This window comes from Neofelis nebulosa, chromosome 15 (genome assembly GCF_028018385.1).
Source record: "Neofelis nebulosa isolate mNeoNeb1 chromosome 15, mNeoNeb1.pri, whole genome shotgun sequence".
NCBI lineage: Eukaryota > Metazoa > Chordata > Mammalia > Carnivora > Felidae > Neofelis > Neofelis nebulosa.
In genome coordinates this window covers 28,364,072-28,385,722 of record NC_080796.1, presented here as the reverse complement: position 1 = coordinate 28,385,722, position 21,651 = coordinate 28,364,072, and the positions used below count along the sequence as shown (strand labels likewise).

Below are 21,651 nucleotides of genomic sequence, written 5' to 3'. Positions count from 1 at the left end.
ACCCCTAATCCTTGCCCACAGAGTCTAGTCCTTGCTTAGCTAAAACAACTTTCCACTTGCAAGAGAAAGAGTTCTTTCTATTGCACGAGTGTGTGTGATATGTATTGTACTTTGCATCAGCACCATTTTTACTAGCTGTTCTGTTGATCTCAAGGCCCTGATTTTATAATTTTGAATTGTCAGTAGTAACATTTTCAAGTCTGCTTCCCTTTCAGAACTAACAACTATATTTCTTTGGATTTAGAATGGTGATATAATAACTTATAGGACAGGGTTTGCCTGTCTACTGATGGTACCTTGGCTTCACCTTGACTCTTAGCACTTTTGCCATTTTTGTAGGTTAAAAGTGGTCAAATAATAACAATTTCTTACAATTAAATGTAAATATTACATTAATTTTCATTTAATGATATTATTTTGATCACTTGTCAAATTCCTCAGATATTGTTTCTTTTCTTTAGCCATTTCTCCCCAGATAAAGGCTTGGGTTTTGGGAGATCATCTATTGTTAATGAAGCCACTATGTACAGATGAAACAGGAAATTTATTTCCTAGTTTCTTCTTTCGTGGTCAGAGTCTGGATGATCTTTCCCTTCTTGGTCTGTAGCTGCTCTTCATTGCAGTACAGATAGCCTCAGCATGGCCATTCAAAAAAAATTTTTTTTAATGTTTATTATTTTTGAGAGAGAGACAGAGAGAAAACAGGGAAGGGGCAGAGAGAAACAGAGAAGAATTGGAAGCAGGCTCCATGCTCTGAGCTGTCAGCACAGAGCCCGACATGGGGCTCGAACTCACAGACCGCGAGATCATGACCTGAGGTGAAGTCAGACGCTTAACTCACTGAGCCACCCAGGCTCCCATTCAAAAGACTCTTGTGTGCTCTGTCTGCCTTCAGCCTGCCTTGAGGCTGTGTTTCATGAGAATCTTGATTCTCAACATTTATTCATCTCTAGGTATGTGCCATGTTACATATAGCCATTAGTCTTCTTGCATTCAATCTATCTTCTGAGAAGTCTTTGCAGAAATCTTATCTTTATCATCTATGTCATCCTCATGCTTTTGAATTTTGGAAGTAAACACTTTGCTTATCTGTGTCCACATGCTTGCCCTATAGTGGGGCAAAGTACTATTCTGGCATTGTTCCAGGAGTGGACAGTCACAAGCTTGCAGATGATCAGCTCATTCTTGATCAGGTTCAAGAGTTGCTGTAGGAGTTGGTGTTGGTGAAGGTTATCATTGAGGGGAGAAAGGGGTCTGCAGAGGACTGTGCCCTAAGGATGAGCCTCTTCTAAAGCTTGAGTACTTACCCTCTGGGATCTATTGTTTAATGGCCCACATCTGCCATCCCCACCATTGCTATATGCCCAGTCTCAGACATCCCTTGCTCAACTGGTTTTAAAAGCCTTAAAAAAATATTGTACTGAATGCAGAGAAAGAAGGAAGACTATTTTCCTGAATTATAGCATCTCTCATGGTATGATGGTTAATTTTTATATGCCAACCTGGCTGTACCACTGTGCTCGTATATATACGGTCATACATTATCCTGGATGTTTATGTGAAGATGTTTTTGGATGAGATTAACATTTAAATTAGTGGACTTTGAGTAAAACAGATTGCTCTCCATAATGTGAGTAGGCCTCCCCCAGTCAGTTGAAGGCCTGAATAGAACAAAAAACTGACCTCCTCCGAGCAAAAGTCTCTGACCTCGTCAGATACTGCAGTATCGGCTCTTCTCTGGGTTTCCAGCATGCTAGCCCACCATGAAGATTTTGGACGTACCAGCCTCCATAAGTGCATCTTCCTTAAAATAATTACCAATTTCTTAAAATAATTCTCTCTCTCTCTCTCTCTACACACACACACACACACACACACACACACACACACACACATCCTTATTGGTCCTTTTCTCTGAAGACACAGGGGGTGGAAACTAATGTTTGTTTAGTGCAGGGTGTGTATCAAGTCTTCCGTATATATTCACTCAGAATCCTCAGGCAACTGTAGGATGTAACAGAGATTCAAAGAAATTAAGGAACTTCCCCCCCCAAATATCCAGTAAACGACAGACCATGGTTTGAATTAAGGTTTGTATTATTCCAAAGTGCCTTCAGCTACATGATCCTGCAAGGAAAAAAATGCATTTGGTAAGCGAAGACTTCCTGAGTTCCTATAGTAACCTAGTAACACAGTGAAGCCATAAAACTTTCTTTTATTAAGGACCATATTATTCTCTCCTATTCCCACTTCTCTCATGGACAGCTATCTTTTTTGGTATTGTTGTTGCCTAGCACCCATTCTCCTCCCTAGTAGAACCTGATTTCTTGGGGGATTTGCCTCCTCCCAACGTGTGTAACCATGGTGGGAAGGATTTCAAGCCTATGCCTCTAACAATGAAACCTGAAAGGCCAGACCACTCCTCTCCCACTCCCTGGAACTGCTGGTGGGTGAGCTTGTGATATAAGTTCTTCTAATTGAAAATTTTCTTCCAAGATTTGAATTCTGGACAAGTGGTGTAAGGACAGAGAGAATAACCAGACATCTATCAGGGCAGCAACAGCTATGCCAGCTTTAGGATAATTGCTTCCACCTGATTCTTCATTCCTTGTTTTCTAGACCTCCCTTGGTTTCTTTCCCATGCCAAGTCTGGTCCCCTAACTTCCTATCTTATCTGCATGACCCCAATAGCCTTCCAATAAACTTCCTTTTTACAGGTTAGCCAGAGTCAGCATCTTCTGCTTTCAACCAAGAAATTTAAGTGATGAGGAATCTCATGTCATAGATCATCAGTGAAGAATGAGATATCAAGTATGGTACCCTTTGATAAAACAGTTTAGTTATGACCTATGGTCATCTGGAAAAACAAATCTCAATAAAAGATACAGTGTGAAGGCTTGGAACAATTTCTTGCGTGGAACAATATAGAGTGTGAGGAATTCAAGGATGGCAGGGTAGGGAGGCTCTTGATGGCATTGGGTGAATAATGACAACGGAATTGGTAGACTCAAAATATTAAAGTACTAGTTTGGAAAAGTGGATGTAAACTCAAGGAATTTAGGGGCGCCTGGGTGGCTCAGTTGGTTAAGTGACCGACTTCGGCTCAGGTCATGATCTCGCAGTTTATGAGTTTAAGCCCTGTGTCGGGGGTGAGTTTGAGCCTACTTCAGATTCTGTGTCCCCCCTCTCTCTACCCCTCCCCTGCTCAAGCTCTTTCTCTCTGTCTCTCAATAATAAATAAACGTTAAAAAAATTAAACTCAAGGAATTTATATGAAAATGTTGAAAGAATCTCCTCTATTTTGTACCTATTGGATTGTTATCAGAGTTGTATCAGTCAGGATAGGCCAGGTTATAATAACAAAGCAACTCCACAGTCTAACTGGTTTAAAGCAATAAGCATCACTCATATTGCAAATCCATTGCAGGTTGGTTGGCTGCTGTGTTCTGCACTCCCCTCACTTCAGGACACAGGCTAATGTAGGAGCCATTATATGGATCATTGCTGGTGACTGTAGAAGAGGGAAGGAAAGAAATTGGGGCAAATTGTGAAGTGGCTCTTAAAGCTTTTGGAAGGAAAGTGGGAGACATCACTTCTATTCAAATATATTTGGCCAAAGGAAGTCATATGGCCTTTCATAACTTTGAGGCGGCAAAGAAGTACAATTTTTCCCAGAATGAGAACTGGAAATAATTGGTGGAGAGCACTAATTACTAGTACCAGAACTTTGCTAGATTTCTTGTAGTGCCTGGGTGACTCAGTCAGTTAAGCCTCTGACTCTTGGTTTCAGCTCAAGTCATGATCTCACTGTTCATAGGATCAAGCCCTGCATCTGCCTTTGCACTGACAGCATGGAGCCTGCTTGGGACTCTCTCTCCCTCTCTCTTTGCCCCTCTTATGTGCGTGCCCATGCACACTCTCCCTCTCTTCCTCAAAATAAATAAACATTAAAAAAAAGAACTTTGCTAGATTTCTTATGTGAAAGTTAAGGCATCCATTAGGAAAAAAATGATCTAGAGACATCAGAGTAATTTGAAGCTCCAAAGTTTTTCTTGACAGAGAAGTGACTCTTCTCTCTCTCCTGTCTGAAAACTGTTTTCTTTCATGCTTGTAGGTACCTATATACCTTCATCTGAAGATAGTTCACATTGAGAAAGAAGTCAACAGTCTTTCTCATGCCCCACATCTTTTCGCTCTTAGACCATTAATTAGAATTATACCCTGGCATGCCCCAAAGTCCAAAATCAATATTGGAAAGTAAAATTTTATATAACAAAAGAATGGCAGTCAGGAACATGCCAATGTATATTAACTCTAAAGTAGGAAATATACATGAGACTAGATTTTCTAGATGCTTGACTAAGGAGAAAGCGTGATTTTAGTTTTACTGAATCTGTCAGTATGGTCCACATACCCGAGATTCTATATGAAATAGACTAGCTGGGTTGATTCTAACATTTTTGGTTAACACACATACACAAACACACTTAAAAATGCATTCAACAGAGAAAGGTGGATGTTAAGTGTTAGAATATCTTATTTTAGAAATTATAAAAATGGGCAAATCTAGAGGGTCTAGATCATAGTCTCTTCAACAAACATCTGAAATATATGTTGAAGGAAGTATGAATATCTTTAAAAGATCTGTTTTTAAACATCTGTTTAAAATAGCTGTAGGCCAGAAATGCTGCCATGAAATATTGCATTGGAAATGAGAAGCACCATGGGGGTGGCAGAGATAAGGCAAGACCATAATAGGCAGTGGGCCTGGCACTATCATCAGACTGGCCTGTCTGGCTATGACTACTAGATTATGAATGAGTTCCCTAGGAAAAAATTGAGAGTGGAACAATCACATAATATAAAACAAAGCAAAAACTCCTGGTTCAATAAACAGAGGTCTTACTTACGCCTTGAAAAGAAAAAGTCATGATCATATCCCTTAGCCAATTCCCTAATCTGATTGTTTACACTATCAGATCCCCTTGAAAAAGGAAAGACGAGACAACCTTGATGTCAGATCCTGCTGTAACATTAAAGTGCATTTGGGAAATGCCAAGATATCTCCACCAAAGAGAAAAACAACTTGCTGTGCTTTTGGCCCTGTACCACTAAGAAAGAGACCTAATAATTGGCATGCCTTGAAAGAAACATATACCTACCCTGTGTATCCTGCTTTGACCATTTACTGGAGGATCTGAAAAGATACAGCTTTGATTGGGGCCCACAGCAAGAGAAGATGCCCTAAGCAAAAAATGTAAAATGCTACTGAGCTATTACTAACCTATGTTCATTGCTGAAACAGAGCTGAAAGTGAAAGGAGGGAATGATTGGAAACTTAAAGCAGTCTGAGCAATTACACAGGCATATAATTTTTCTGGAAACATTGGCAGAAGGCTCCTATTTTGAAGTACATGTTATCTAACTTAAGAATTCATAAAAATAGGGGCGACTGGGTGGCTCAGTTAAGCGTCTGACCTTGGCTCAGATCCTGATCTCACTGTTTGTGAGTTTGAGCCCCGCATCTGGCTCTGTGCCAATAGCTCAGAGCCTGGAGCCTGCACTGGATTCTGCGTCTCCCTTTCTCTGCCCCTCCCCTACTCATGCTCTGTCTCTCTCTCTCTCTCTCTCTCAAAAATAAATAAACATTAAAAAATTTTTCAAATAAGAATTCATAAAAATAGTTATTTTAATTCCTGAAATTTTTCTGATGAATGGAGAATTAGAGCCATTTGTTTACAATATAGAAATAGCCATTAAAAGCAGAGTCTGAATATCCTGGTTTGAATCCTTTGATAGTCTCACAGTGGTATGAAACTTTCATATAGAAATGGAAGTCCCAGAATTGTTCCGGCTTGACAGCTAGTCTTTTTCCAGACGCCTTTTATTACTAAATGTGAATTTTCAGGAACACACATTAATTCATCTTGGGGCATTATAGTCTCAACATCAGATTAGGTTACCAGTGTTTTTGTATAAATGCCTCTGGCTTAATGTTTCACTATTTTTAACTGCCCGTTTTATTTATAGCTTTAGTCATATTTGAGATTTTATTAAGCTTATTTGTATTTTTCTGATGCATCATTGTTGATTTAGGGGTCTTGAAAGTAGGGGTGCCTAGGTGGCTCAGTTGGTTAAGCGTCCAATTCTTGATTTTGGCTAGGGGCATGATCTCATGGTTTGTGAGTTCAAGCCCCACATCAGGCTCTGCACCGAGCCTGGAGCCTACTTGGGATTTTCTCTTTCCCTCCCTCTCTCTGCCCCTTCCCCACTTGGGACTCTCTAAATAAACAAATAAATAAACTTAAAAAAATTTTTTTTAATGTTTATTCATTTTTTGAGAGAGAAAGAGAGACAGAGCACAAGTGGGAGAGGCACAGAGAGAGAGACGCAGGATGTGAAGCAGGCTCCAGGCTCTGAGCTGTCAGCACAGAGCCCGACACAGGACTCAAACTCACGAACTAGGAGATCATGACCTGAGCTGGGGTTGGACACTCAACCGACTGGGCCACCCAAGAGCCCCAATAAATAAATAAACTTTTTAAAAAAGTTTTATTTATTGAGTCATAGAATATAGCTTTGGCTCATTTGTCTTCATTTTTGAAAATTGAATTATTCTTGTTATATTTTGAGAAGTTATTTATGATATCCTATTACCTAGGATAATTATATATATTTTTTTCTTACTCAGTATTCATTATACTTATATTAAGACAAAAACTTAAAGATTTTTTTGGCCTCAAAGTATAGTTAGTGGTGCTCTTTTCTCCATAGTATGAATGATAACATGGAGTTTCATCATGCTCTGTAACAGAAATACTTGCGAGAAAAAAATGATAGGGTCTCTAAGACATATAATTTCAAGAAAAGCTGATCTGGATTCTTCATTTTGCTTTTAAGTGACAATGACAGAATAATAGCCTATTGGTGGGTGTTGTGAACATGCTTCACTTGAATTCTCTGTGTTTCACTTCTTAGAATTCTTCTATTCATGTATGTGAAGAATGAATTTCTAAGGGCTATTTTGAGAAGGGCAGTGTAAGAGTGGGGAATGAATCAAAGGTAGTGTGACATGCATGCCATATATAATCTCAGTGGCTTTTTTATTAGGATAGACATCTTAACTGAAAAGAAGAGAGTCTGAAGATGTTGGACCTGTTACATTGACTTGTAGAAAAAGAAACTTTTTGAACCTGCGTGAAGTTCCACCACTGTTCTGATGATCTATTCCAAATAATATTTCATATTTTACAGCCTATTTCATCTCTTATTAACATGACTAACTCAGTTTTCTTGTGATTAACATTTGCCCCGTACATCGTTTTTTATCCTTTTACTTTCACTTTCTTTCTTATATACAGCACAGAACTATATTTTGGTTTTATTTTTGTTGTTAATCCAATCTTTCCATGTCTTTCTTTTAACTGATGATATTCATGTAAGTTCCTTTATGTTTATTTTGATTGTCATATAGTTGGGTCTAATTCTACTACCTTATTTATTTTTAAAAATTTTATTTGTCTTTTTTCCCCTCTGCTTATTTCTTTAGCATTCTTATCTTTTTGTTTGTTTTTCTTTTTCTAGGACCATTTTTTACCCTCTGAACTGACTTGGCTTTTTTTGCATTAATTTCTATTCTTTTGTGGTTATACTCAAAACTTTACTACCCATTCTTAAAGCCTATCTTGTATAGTATTTTCTTTTTTTTTTTTTTTTTTTTTTAAATTTTTTTTTCAATGTTTTTTATTTATTTTTGGGACAGAGAGACACAGAGCATGAACGGGGGAGGGGCAGAGAGAGAGGGAGACACAGAATTGGAAACAGGCTCCAGGCTCCGAGCCGTCAGCACAGAGCCCGACGCGGGGCCCGAACTCACAGACGCGAGATCGTGACCTGGCTGAAGTCGGCCGCTTAACCGACTGCGCCACCCAGGTGCCCCCCAATATTTTCTTAAACTCAATTTGAAGGTGTGAAGTATAACACATACAAAAATGTGTAAAAAGCATAGTTACTATTTAATAGTTACAAAACAAATACCTGTGCACAACTCAGATTAAAAACCATAAAAAGCACCTCCAGAAACTTCTTGTGTATTTCATCCCAATTATAAATTTCTCCCTTTTATTTAGAAGTAACCCTTATCCTTAATTTATGATAAGTTTCCTTGCTTTACCAGTTGTATATACATCCAAAATGAATATATTTTAGTTTTACTCACTTTTTAAAAAATTTTTTGTTTATTTATTTATTTTTTGAGAAAGAGGGAGCAGGAGAGGGGCAGAGAGAGAGGGAGAAAGAGTGAATCCCAAGCAGGCTCCGCCCTGTCAGTGCAGAGCCCAATGTGGGGCTTGAACTCACAAACTGTGAGATCATGACTGAGCCAAAACTAACTGAGTCGGATGCTTAACCAACTAAGCCACACAGAGCCCCTAGATTGACTCTTTTTGAATTTTATATAAATGCAACCATACTGCATGTTTTTCTTTTCTGGCTTGCTTCTTTCCCTCAACTTTGTTTCTAAAATCCATTCATTTTTTTCGTATGAAGTTCCAACTATGGTTGGTTGGTTTATTTTCTTTCTTGCATAATATTCCATTGTATGACTATATCGCAACTTGTTTATTCACTCAACTATTTATGGCCATTTGGGCTAGTTCTGATTTTTGAAAATTGTGAATAATGTGATGAAGGACATTATTGCATGTGTATGCTGATGCACCATATCCTTGAACTTTTAAGAATGGAATTAGTGTACCCAAGGCCACTGTAATGGGTAATGGAAAACAATTTTCCAAACTAGTTGATGCAATTTATACTCCTGTCTGCCGTGAATAAAAGTTCCTGTGACTCAACATCTTTAACATAGTATTATTGGTAGCTTAAAATTTTTGCCAATCTGGAGATTGTATAGTGGTATTATCACTGTGGTTTTAAAATGCTGATTGTTATAAAAAGATTAAGCATGTTTTCCTATTGTGTTGGCCATTTAAATTTCCTCTTTAGCTAAGTGTTTATTCTGTTCTTTTACCTATTTTACTGTTGGTTTGTCTACCTTATTCTCATTGATTTCTAGGAGTAGTTCGCATATATTTTGGAAGTAAGCATTTTGATGATAAAATGTTTTAATGCTGATGAAAGTTATCTCTACTTAAAATTTAATTTTATAGTAGCTTGTTCCTGCTGCATAAAAGCTCAACTGATTTTTATGTATAGATTTGTATCTAGTTGCCTTACTAGATTCTCTTATTCTCATGATTTTCCTGCAAATTCTTTTAGATGTCCTACATGAGCAACAATATCTGTGAATAATAACAGTTTTCTTTCTTTTTTTTTCTTTTAACCCTTTATACCTTTCATTTCTTTTTCATGTTTATGAATGATCATGACTTACAGTACAATGTTGAATAGAAATGGTGGTAATGGTTACGCTTGTCTTGTTTAAGATTACAAGAATAAATCTTTAAACTTTTATCATTGGTTATAGATTGTCTTAATCAGTCATTGGACCAGTAATGCTAACAATTAGAAACAAGGTTAGCAAATTAAACTCTATGTTGGTAAAAGGAAGGTTAGTAAACCTTAGTTAGTAAAAAATTAATGAAATAGAAAACAAATATACAATTGTGATTAACCAAAGCAGTAGTTAGTCCCTTGAAAAGACTAATAAATTGGCAAACATCTCTCAGAATTGATTTTATAAAAAAGTAAAATCCCCCAAAAGGATTGTTAAGAATGAAAAAGAGGTTATCACTATAAATGTTGCAGGTATCAACAGATAATAAAATTATGGAGAAATTGGATTATTAGTCAAAACACTTGGCCACAAAGAAAATTCTAGGCCCAGATGACTCTTTTGGTGAGTTTTACCTCTGCTAACCACTCAAGGAAGAAACAGTGCCAGTTACACAAACTTTGTAAGAAAACACAAAAAGTGGGTCTATTTTCCAACTCATGTTAGGATATGTAAAAGAAAAATTGCACCAGACCAGTTAAACAGACAGGGAAGAAGACTTTATTCAAGTCTTGGCTGATGATATTTTCCGCATTACTTTTGAAATAAATGAGATCTATTCTTACTTTCATTGTTGCTGATGGGAAGTCAGCTTCAGAGTAGCTGTGGCTCCTTTGATTTTTGAAAACTTTTTATTGTTTTTGGGTTTTGATATTTCATTATGATGCATTTAAGTGTATATTTAACAAAATTATCTTTTGGAATTTGTTGGACTTCTTGAATTTGTGGTTTGTTATCTCTCCTCACATCAGTAACATTCTTAGCCTTTATCTTTTCAAATTTTAAACCGGTTCCATTTTTGCTTTCCTCTTCTGATGGTTCTCTAATCAAACATAAGGACATTTTCATGGTCTCCTTCACACCTGTTATCTTCACTTCTGCTTTATTCCATTTTATTTTTCATTTCTCTATCCTGTGTTGTGGATTATTTCTTCTAATTTCTCTTGTAGTTCACCAGCTGGCTATTTCTCACATTATATCCAATCATTGCCAGCTATGTCCATTGTTTTTGTTTGTTTGGTTGGTTGGTTTTGTTTTGTTTTTTTACATAGAGAAAAAGTTCATTGTTCCTTTCGTTCCTTCCTTCAAATCCACGTTGAGGTAATCAACGTTAAGTGTGTATCCTTTCATACCTTTTTCTGTGCCAGGCAAATATATAGAGATACACGGGGTCTTTTTTTTTTTTTTAAATAAAGAATTTTTTAGAGCAGTTTTAGCTTCACAATAAAATTGAAAGGCAGGCAGGTTCAGAGATTTTCCATATATTCCCTGCTCACACTCATTCATAACCTCCCCCACTATGAACATCACTCAGGAATGGTATATATATATATATATATGTATACTACATTGACACATCATAATTACCCAAAGTCTATAGTTTACCTTAAGGTTCACTCTTGGTGATTCTACGGGTTTGGAAAAATTCATAAGGACATGTATCCATCATTACCACATTATACAGAGTATGTTCACTGCCCTAAAAATCCTCTGCTTTGCCTATTCATCTTTCCCTCCTTATCCCTCTCTGCCAGCCACCACACCTAGCAACCATTGATCTTTTTATTGAATCCATAGTTTTGCCTTTCCTATGATGTCATATAGTTGGAATCATACAGTATGTAGCTTTGTTGGATTGGCTTCTTTCACTTACTAGTATGCATTTAAGATTTCTCCATGTCTTTTCATAATTTGATAGCTCGTTTTTGTTGTATGTGTTTTTTTTTTTCTTTGCACTGAATAATATCCTATTCTTTGGATGTACCATAGTTTATTTATCCATTCACCTACTGAAGGGCATTTTGGTTACTTTCAAATTTGGGATATTATAAATAAAGCTGCTATACAAGCTTCTTGCAACTCCTTTGGGTAAATAACAAGGAACATTATTGCTGGATAATATGGTAAAAGTTTAGTTTTGTAAGAAACTGCCAATTCGTCTTTAAAAGTAGCAGTACTAGTTTTCATTCCAACCAGCAGGTGTATGAGAGTCCCTGTTGCTCTAGATCTTTGTCACTATTTGGTATTATTGCTCTATATTTTGGACATTCTCACAGATGTGTAGTAGTATCTCATTGCTTCAATTTATATTTTCCTGATGATATATGACGTGGAGAATCTTTTCATGTGCCTATTTGCCATCTTGATTGCTTTTTGAAATTTCTCTCACTTTATTTTTCACTCTTAGATATTCTGTTTAGTTCTTTCTCTCATCAGCTATGTCACTTTTCATGATTTCCTGTTTCCCATACATATTTGTACGTTTGTGAGTTATTTCCTTAAACATGTCAAGTATACTTGTTTTTAAAAACTCTGTGATTCATTTTACCAGTATCTGAAGGTTTTGCATATCTGTTCTATTCTCTTTTGTTTCTGCAACTCCTAGAATAGTGCCTAGCACCTAGAGTGGGTACTCATAGTAGCTGCATGATAAATATTTATTGAATGAGAAAATTAATGCCCATTTCTTGCCTTTGTATCTTGTTTTCTTGTCTACCACTCTTGTTTTGTTTTTGTTTCTTTTGCTACATACCAGTTATAGGTTTTGCAGCTCTGGGGCTCTAAGCTTTCTTTACTTCTCCAAATGGAGGCTTTCTTCCAAAACTTGGCCAGTGAACTCCCTTCTGTCTTTTAAGATATTCAATGCTTAAAAAAGTGTTGTTTTATTTATAATGTGTTTGGTAATTTTCATTATTTCTTAGTAGGAATGCTGTATGAACTAGCAAATCATTAACAGAAATTTCAATGAATTAGGGGTGCCTGGGTGGCTTAGTTGGTTAAGCATTCGACTCTTGATTTTGGCTCAGGTCATGATCTCATGGTTCGTGGGTTCCAGCCCCACGTCAGGCTCTCTCTCTCTCTCTCTCTCTCTCTCTCTCTCTCTCTGCCCCTCCCCTACTTCTGCTCTCTCTGTGTCTCTCAAAAAGAAATAAACTTTAAAAAAAAGAAATCGGAATTAATTAATATCTTAACCCCTCCCCAAATATAAAAGCCTCATAACACTTTAACTCTATTCCTTCCCACTCTGATAATTTTGTCTAGGCTTTCCTTTTTTTTAAAAAAAAAATGTTTATTTATTTTTGAGAGAAAGAGAGAGAGTGGGAGGGGCAGAGAGAGAGAGAGAGAGAGAGAGAGAGAGAGACAGAGGATCCAAAGCAGGGTCCATGCTATAAGTGCAGAGTCCAGTGTAGGGCTTGAACCCGCAAACCATGAAATCATGACCTGAACCGAAGTCGGTTGCTTAACCAACTGCACCACCCAGCTACCCCTAGGATTTTATTCTTGTTTTTTCTTTAGCTCCATAAATTCATCATTGCTCTTTCTAAATTACATAGTCGATATTTGCTTTGATTTACACACACACACACATTTACTGCTTTATTTGCTTTAGTGTAGATTTCTTAATAATAAAGCCTTTCAGTTTTGGTAAATCTAAGCATGTCTTTATTTTACACATTCTTGAAAGATAGTTTTGTCTCTCAACAATTTGAAGAAATTATCCCATCTCTCTGATTTCCTTTATTTCTGTTGCTGTCATTCCTTTGTGTGTATCTCATGGTTCCAGGATTTTATTGGAATATATTGCGATTCTATAGAGACTTACGTTTTTATTATATCTAAAGAATTACAACCACTATGTGCTCACATTTTGCCTCTCTTTTCTAACTATTCTCTTATTCTGGAACTCTGGGTCTGTGTTAACCTTCTCTTTCTATCCTCCACATCTCTTTCATATTTCCCATATCATTGTCTCTTTATGATGCATTCTGTGTAATTTCTCAAAATATATCATCAATTCTCTCTGCTGATGTGCTTACTGCCTAACTATTGATTGAGCTTTTAATTTCAACAGTTATATTTTCATTTTTAGACGTTTGACTTACCCTCAGATATATGGGTTCATAGCTTTTAATTGATTATCTTGTGATGAAATCCTTTATTTCTTTAAACATTTCATACATGTTTGCCCAAAATTTATAAGTCTATCTTCTTATACTCTATACAGAAAATCTTAGGGATCTGAATCTGTTCTTTATTGTTTTTCTGACTTTAATAACATTAACTGCTGTTTTCTATGTAACCTTTATTTGTGATCAAATTGCCTTATCTTACTATGTGGCATTTCAGTGGGTCTATATTAGGCAACAGTTCCAGCAGAGAGGATTTGATCTGTGCTTCTGCCAGTACCCATGGGGTTATAAAAGCTAAGGATCATTTTAGTTTCTTCTAAGGATCTTGATCACCTCTAAGGCTCAACTCAGTACTTCAGTGCTGGCCTAAGCCTCAGTATCCCAATAGCAGTACAGCATTTGCCCTCAGAGTCTCAGGGCAAGCCAGCTCTTCTTGGCTGCCCACTACTCCTAGCTCCCAGCTCTGGCCACAGTAACTCTATCCAACCACTCCTCCTGCCAGAAAGACACTAAGAGAACTTCTAAAACTTCTGTAAGACTCACAGTGCCTCAAGCACCTGTCCTATCTATAGGTTGGAATTCTGTAGGAGGAAGATCCCACAAAACACTTATTCTACATGAGAACTAGAAACAAAAATTGTAAAATCAATGCTTAGACTCGATTCTGTAGGCAGAGAGGTATCAGCACTAAGGACTATCAATATCCTTTTCTATCAGGAACATTGGGATAAAACTACTCTGAAAAGTTGCTTTGTTCACTCAGAAAATCAACCTGTATTTTTGGGATGCCTCCTAAGTGCCGAGATCTGTGCTTGTTAGGCACTCAGTAAATACCAGGTAATTTGACAACACTTTATAAATAACATTTAATATTTCCATTTTCCAATTTTTCTAGTTCTTATTGCCATTTCTAATTTCTCTACCTTGGACCATGGTTTTATTCTATATTCTTAATCAAATAGCAAATATAGGAAATTTAGAAATAGTCATTAGTGAAGAAAGGAAGAGATGATTATGTAAAAATACATTCTGTTTCTAAATAAACAAATGGGAAAAATGGGTCAAAATGCCAAATTATTAACAAACTATTCCATAAATTTGAAAGCTTAGCTTTCAAATAGATCCATGGAAACCTATTTAACTTGTAATGTAACAGATTACTCATGTGCTCATTCGTTCAATAAATGATTACCAAGTGCCTATTATTTGCAAGGCACTGTAATAGGTGCTAGGGACACAATAGTAATAAAAGTAAAATAGTTCCTCTTCCTGCATAGCTTACAGTTTAGCCAGAGATATAAACTATACAAACAATAGCAATGAAAATGCAACCAGCCATGAAAACAATGAGGAAGTACCAGGAGATACAGACACACACGAAAACATGGATACGCTAGTATGACAAAGGAAAAGGGACAGTGAGAGGTGTGGGAGAAAAGATGTGCAAACACCAGTAGGCAAGAAAAAAGATACTACTTTAGCAAAACAAGGAGAAGTTACAAGTGATAGAATGGAAGAGAATGTAGGGCTATGTTTGGGACAGATGATGAAAGATGAGTCTGGAAAGATAAATGAAGGCCAGGTCATTGAAAGCTATGTTGGAAATCTTTTATTTATTCAAAGAGCAATGGGGAGTCGTTGAAGGATTTTTAGCATGGGAATAAATTGAGTAAGTTTGCTCTTTACAGATATTCTTTAGCTAGAGTGTGAAAAGTGAAATGGCATGGCAGAGGCAGGGAAGTCTAGGAAACCAGGTAACACATTTTCAGTAATTCAGGTGAGAGATAATTTTGCCTTTATAAGATTAATGAGGATGGACATGGAGAGCAATGGATAGATTCAACAACAATTTAAATATGCTGCTTTTATGGGAGTGAGAAGGTTAAGGAGAAAAACAGTGTTAAGAGATGACTCTAGATTTGGCTTAATCATCTCTCTCTAAGGGGACAATAGTTGCAGCTGGGAAATTTGGATCATAGGAACACATGGTCCTTGCTGCCAACCAAACTTCCATAAGATACTTGTGTGGAGAAGGAGGATTCTTTCTGTTTCTTGTTTCTGATTCAGTGAAGAGAGAAGATTCTTTATTTGCTCATCCCCAGTTGAAGAAGGAATGTTATCTCCAATATGGGCAGTAAGTAGAAGCAAAAAATCAAGTTATCTATTGGACGTGATGGAGATGAAGGAAGGACAAAGGAAGATCTGTGGGTGGCTGTTACCTAGGGGTTGGGAAAAGTAGGGATCCCAGCTTGAACTTAAGTTGGGGCCACTGCTATCCAGCTACATCTGTCATGACTTGTAGACTGATAGGATGTGTCCATGAGGAGCCTAGAAGCCCTCCAGAAAAGAGCACATCCAATGCCGTGTTAAATATTGAAGAAAAAAGGTGAATCAGAATACAGCAGAATGTTTGTAAAATAGAGGTTAAAAGTATGGGCTCTAGAGTTAGAGTGGGGTGGTTAATAGCAAAGTTTCAAGTTAGGACTTTACCACTATATAACCCAGTTTTCTTGTTTGTAAAAAGGATAACCTACCTACTTCTCTAATAGGGTGGTTGTAAGAATTAAATGAATTGGTATGTACAAAGCATTTAGAACGTCCTCTGACCCATAATGACTTAATACATATTAGCTATTATGATTGTTGCTTTACTTCAGCAATTCATAGACTTCAGACTTGAGTCTTGAGGTGGAGATGAGGGTGACAGGGAGTAGGTGAGAATATAATAATGAAATAATGGTCTTGACTAAAATCTTGCTAATGTATTAGGGCATAAGAATTACCAAAAAAGGAGTATTTGTCACACTGTCAGACATGCCATGGTACCCACTGGACCAGGCTGGATCTGGAAGGTGATGGCTTACCCTGGATACCAGATACAGGTTCCACGTAGATCCCAGGCAGTGGGCCTCACTGAAGGAGACCAGGTCCCCAAAATGTAGGGCAAAGTCATCCCTAGATAATGTTCCTTTGCTATTTTAAGTTTCACTGTTTGTCATATGATATTTGGTCTTGGAGAAGCGTATTACTAATAAAAAAATAGTATGACTTATTTTTGAATAGCAAATAAGGTATTTGGAAGCCATCTGAGTAAATTCTCAGTTGTGTTCCTGCTAAAGTACGTGAAGTACATGCCACTTGCTCAGTAGGAAAGACTATTGGCAGACTCACAAGATGAATCATTGCTGAAATGTATTCAAATAAAATTAGAGAGCAGAACCAGGGATAGAGTCTAACAGGAAACAGGCCCCGTGGGTCATTCTGAGTTATAACTTTTTCAGCGTGTCTGTATGAGTTTAAGTTTATTTGGATAATACTAGGATGTACTGTATTGAGTAAGGGGAAGACTTTTCTGTAACATACGGGAAAGTTTTCTTTTATCAGTCAGGTTTTATCATCTGGATTTTCACTTTTTATGCAAGTTTTTCCCCCTTCATTTTAGAATAATTTTGGTCAACGTTTTTTCAAGATATGACTAACTTATATTTTATTGTTTTTAGAAAAAGCTAAGGAGTCACAAGGACATTTTTTTTTATCAGACTAAAACAAGTCTGCACAAAATTTGAAATTCATCCTTGGTTTTTATCTGAAACTTGATAGAATAACCCAAATTGATACTTTCTAGTCTTCAGCTTCCAAAGCTTTTTGCAATCCCTTTTTCACTCTGCATGAAGAGTTTTGTTTTTTGTCTGTTTGTTTTTTAAACTCCAATATGGGCATGTAATTTCCCTGCTCAAGACTCTTTAAGTTTTATTGACCACACCAGGCCTGCTCCAATCAGGCTTCCAATCTGATTTCTCTTTGTGTCTGTGCTCCAGATATTCAGGACTTACTTCTGTTCTTCAGTGTATAGCCTTCATTCTAAATCAGATATCAGAAACCCAAATATAGGCAGAGGCAGATTAATGTAAAGTAAAACATGTTGGTTGTAAGGCAGTAGGCAGTGGTAGCATTGATGGCAAATTGAATGAAAGTAGTTGCTCCTTGGTTCAGCTGGTTGCTACCATGTGTTAGAGCCTCTCGTTTTTTTCAAGAAATCTGGAAATTTCTTTATTTTTTTCTGTAATCTTCAAGTGTATATGGGCCCTCAAAGATGTCCACGGCCTAATTCCCTAAACTTGTGAATATAATACAAAGATGTCCATGCCCTAATTCCCTAACTTGTGAATATAATACCTTGTAGGACAAAATAGACGTCACAAAATCCACTCCCCCACCGCCCCCAAAAAAGCAAAAAACAAAACCCAAAGCAAAATAGACTTCAGAGGTGTGATTAATCTAAGGATCCTAAGACAGGAAGCTTATCCTGGATTATTTGGATGGACCTAATATAATCATAAGGGTTAGAAGAGGGAGACAGGAAGGTCTTAGTCATAAAAGGAAATGAAAGAGGAGGGAGAGGAAAGAGGGAGAGAAAGAGAGACAGAGGGACAAAGAGAGAGAGAAAGCAGCAGAGATAGAGATGGGAAGTTATTTGAAGACGCCATACTTACTGGCCTTGACGATGGAAAGAGGAACAAAAGCAAGGAATGCAGGTGGCCTCCAGAAAATATAAAAAGTTCTTTTCTAGAGCCTCCAAAGGGAATGTATCCCTGCTGGCCTGCAGACTTCTTGATTATAAGACTTCTGATCTCAAAACTGTAAGATAATAAGTTTGTATTGTTTTAAGCTGCTCAATTTGTGGTAATTTGTTACAGCACTAATATGAAGCTATTAGAAACCCAGGAGTTATTTTCTGGTAAGAGACTAGAGTTATTGATTAATTCTAGATTTTTAATACATTTTTTATTGATTTTTTAAATCATGCACAAAAATCTCACTCATATAGAAATAATAGTTTGGTAAATTCATTAGTACTGATCCAGCAATTAACATTTTAGCAATTTTCCTTCATCTGTCCCACACCTTTTCCTCCTCTGTGCTGGAGTAAACAGTATTTTATAGCTAATCTTAGACATTATGTAATTTTACTTATAAATACTTCAATACGTATCGTTAATGATAAAGACCTTCTTTTAAAACTTAACCCTTTGTGACTATCATATCTAAAAAATTTAATAATTCCTTAATAACATCTAATGCCCAGTTCATATTCATATTTTCCAGATTATTCTCCAAATGAACTTTTACAGTTGTTTATTAGAGTCAGAATCCAAACAAAGCCCACACATTACATTTGGTTTTGTCTTTTAGTTGCTTTTATTCTGTAACTGTGTCCTTCACCCACCTACCCCCACCAAAGTCCTACTTTTCCCTTCCATTGAATTGTGAAGAAACTGGGTATTTGTTGTATCAAAGTTGCGTGGATACTACTTACATTTTTCTCTTTTTTTTCCTCCATATTTCCTGTAAACTAGCAGTTGGACCTAGTGGCTTGACTAGGTTGACTAGATCTATTCTTAGTCTGCTTGGGCTACCATAACAAAATACCATAGACTGGGTAGCTTAAACAATAAACATTTATTTTTCTCACAATTCTGGGGGCCTGAAAGCTCAAGAAGTTGATGGAAAGATAGGTTTCATTCTCAGACTTCTCTTGGTTTGTAGGCGGCCACCATCTCTCTGCATGTTCACATGACCTCTCCTTTGTGGACACACAGAGAGAGGTAGAACAAGTTGTCTGGTGTCTCATTAAAACAGCACTAATCCCTTTATAAGCATCTTCCCTTCATTTAACTGAAGTTACCTCCCAAAGGCTCCACCTCCAAATATCACACTGGGGATGAGGGCTTCATCATGTGACTTTGGGGAGTGGAGTGAGACACAGTTCAAACTATAGCAATACAATTCAGTGGCTTTGTTTATTGGTAACAATATTGCATAGGTGAGAGAGACCCTGTTCTTCACATTTCATCACACCATAAGAATATGTCTGGTTGACTTTCATTTAGTGAGGCTAAGGTCAGATGACGCCCACTTCATCTGTAAGGTTTGCCGTGAGCATTTTTATTCATTGATTCAATATATTATTTTATTAGGAGACATATACAAGTGTCAGACACTCAACTGACTGAGCCATCCAGGCGCCCTGGTCTTGGTGATTAAGATATGGACGTCTTTGGGAGCCACAGTATTGCCTACCACAGATGCAAAAATACGTTTTATTCACTTTTAGGTGAATTATATTTCAAAATAAAATATCGAGAAAGAGAGAGAAAAAAAGAAGCAGAAAAAGGAGGAGGGGAAAGAACAGCAACAGGAGCTCAATATTCAAAAAATTTTTTTAGCATTTATTCATTTTTGAGAGACAGAGAGAGACAGAGTGCGAGCAGGGCAGGGACACAGAATTCGAAGCAGGCTCCAGGCTCTAAGCTGGCAGCACATAGCCTGATGCAGGGCTCGAACCCACAAACTGTGAGATCATGACCTGAGCCAAAGTCAGAAGCCTAACCGACTGAGCCACGCCGGTGCCCCAGAGCTCAATATTTTAAAAACTGAAATATGAAATATGTGGTAACTTAGTAGACCCAAGAGATCTGAATCTGAAACAAACAATGAAAGATTCAGGAGGATTTTTTTTTTCCCACTGTAGATCCCTAGAAGCTCAGAAGTTATTGGCACCAGGTACCTGTGAAAGTAGGGTGAAAGCGAGGCAGAAAACAGGATGACTGATTGACATTTTGTGTAAGTAGTCAGACTACTTCCCTCACTTTCTGCAGCTAAACCTTGGCAGAAAGCTAGGGACTTATATAGAGAGGATAGAATGAGGATCCGTGAACCAGAGAACAACAGGTAAAGTTGAAGACATAAGTACCTTACCAAAGTCAGAAGCTTTGTAGTGTTTTATACTGAAGTGTATATACTGAACTTGTTATATACTGAATGTTGTGACACTTGGTTTTCCCATATATAAAATAGGGACCCAAAAAAGTCATTTAATAGGTCTGCTTGGGGGATAATGAACTTAAGTGTTTGGCACTGGTGTCTGAAACATATATAAGTGGCCCCCAAGGATGATCTTTAAAATAATCAGTATGGCCATGCATTGAGAGAAACCCGAGGTAAGCTGGATCCTTTCCATTTGCCTGGTCTTGACCCATCCACCCATCTATATCTGTAATGAGCTGAAGATGAGCCTAAGAAAAGATAATGAAAGAAGAACAGGTAGAATAGGAAATATAAGAAAAAGCAGAATGAGCATGGTAGTGGTCTACTCTTTTTTTTTTTAAAATAAATAAAAGAAGGACATGTGTGAGTAGACAGTATCTGTATCTTTATAAATATAGTATAGATAACACAATTTTAAGTTACTTTAAGTACCTAAAAGCAATAAACTAATTGGTAAATTTAGGCTCCAAATAGAGTTCTTGCTAGAATAGTTTACTGAGTACATATTATTGCAAATATTATTTTAAATTATAAGTTTAATATAATCATGAAGCAACCTTATAGAGAGTTTGGGAAATAAAGACAGGGAGAGAAATTATCTCCATAAATTCATAAATTAAACACCACCATCACTGGCATTTTGGAATCTCTTCCTTAAAGTTTCCAATAATCCACGTTTAGATAATTTTTTTTACATATTTGTATTCATAATAAACATACAACTTTATATTCTGCTTTTACAAATTTAATTCACACAAGCATTTTTATATTGCTACAGAGTGTTTCAAACTCTGTCATTAGATTCAGTCTAATATTTTATAATATTGACTTTATTTTTAGAAATTGAACTCATATTAAACTTTGTGGTACATAGAATTATTGTGATGAACAACTTTGCATGGTTTGGGATGGTTTTCTTGTAATCAATCATAGACTTTTTTTCATAGACTTTTTTAAATTTTTTTTTTTTTTCCAACGCTTTTTATTTATTTTTGGGACAGAGAGAGACAGAGCATGACCGGGGGAGGGGCAGAGAGAGAGGGAGACACAGAATCGGAAACAGGCTCCAGGCTCCAAGCCATCAGCCCAGAGCCTGACGCGGGGCTCGAACTCACGGACCGCGAGATCGTGACCTGGCTGAAGTCGGACGCTTAACCGACTGCGCCACCCAGGCGCCCCTCATAGACTTTTTTAAAGATTTTGGACAATGTAATTATATAATCAGATACTTCAAATTACAAATGACTCTAATTATAAGTGTTAGGTGGCAAGGAAACCATTAAGTTAATTTTCAGCCAGAGTTAAACAATCAAAAATACTAAGTTATTGAAAATAATATTTCTCTTAAATTTATACCAAGGAAACTGAAAAGCCCTAAGCCCACTTGGGAGTCATTTTAAA

General features: G+C 36.9%; 1 long non-coding RNA gene across 2 annotated transcripts in view; it reads right to left on the bottom strand.

The window, feature by feature from the left end:
• Positions 1-2,051: 2,051 nt before the first annotated feature.
• Positions 2,052-21,651, bottom strand: part of LOC131495759 (uncharacterized) — a 38,708-nt gene continuing 19,108 nt past the window's right edge. For both annotated transcript variants that reach the window (XR_009254100.1, XR_009254099.1), the window contains one exon: positions 2,052-2,127. This is a non-coding gene — a long non-coding RNA (uncharacterized LOC131495759). The remainder of the gene's footprint in view (positions 2,128-21,651) is intronic.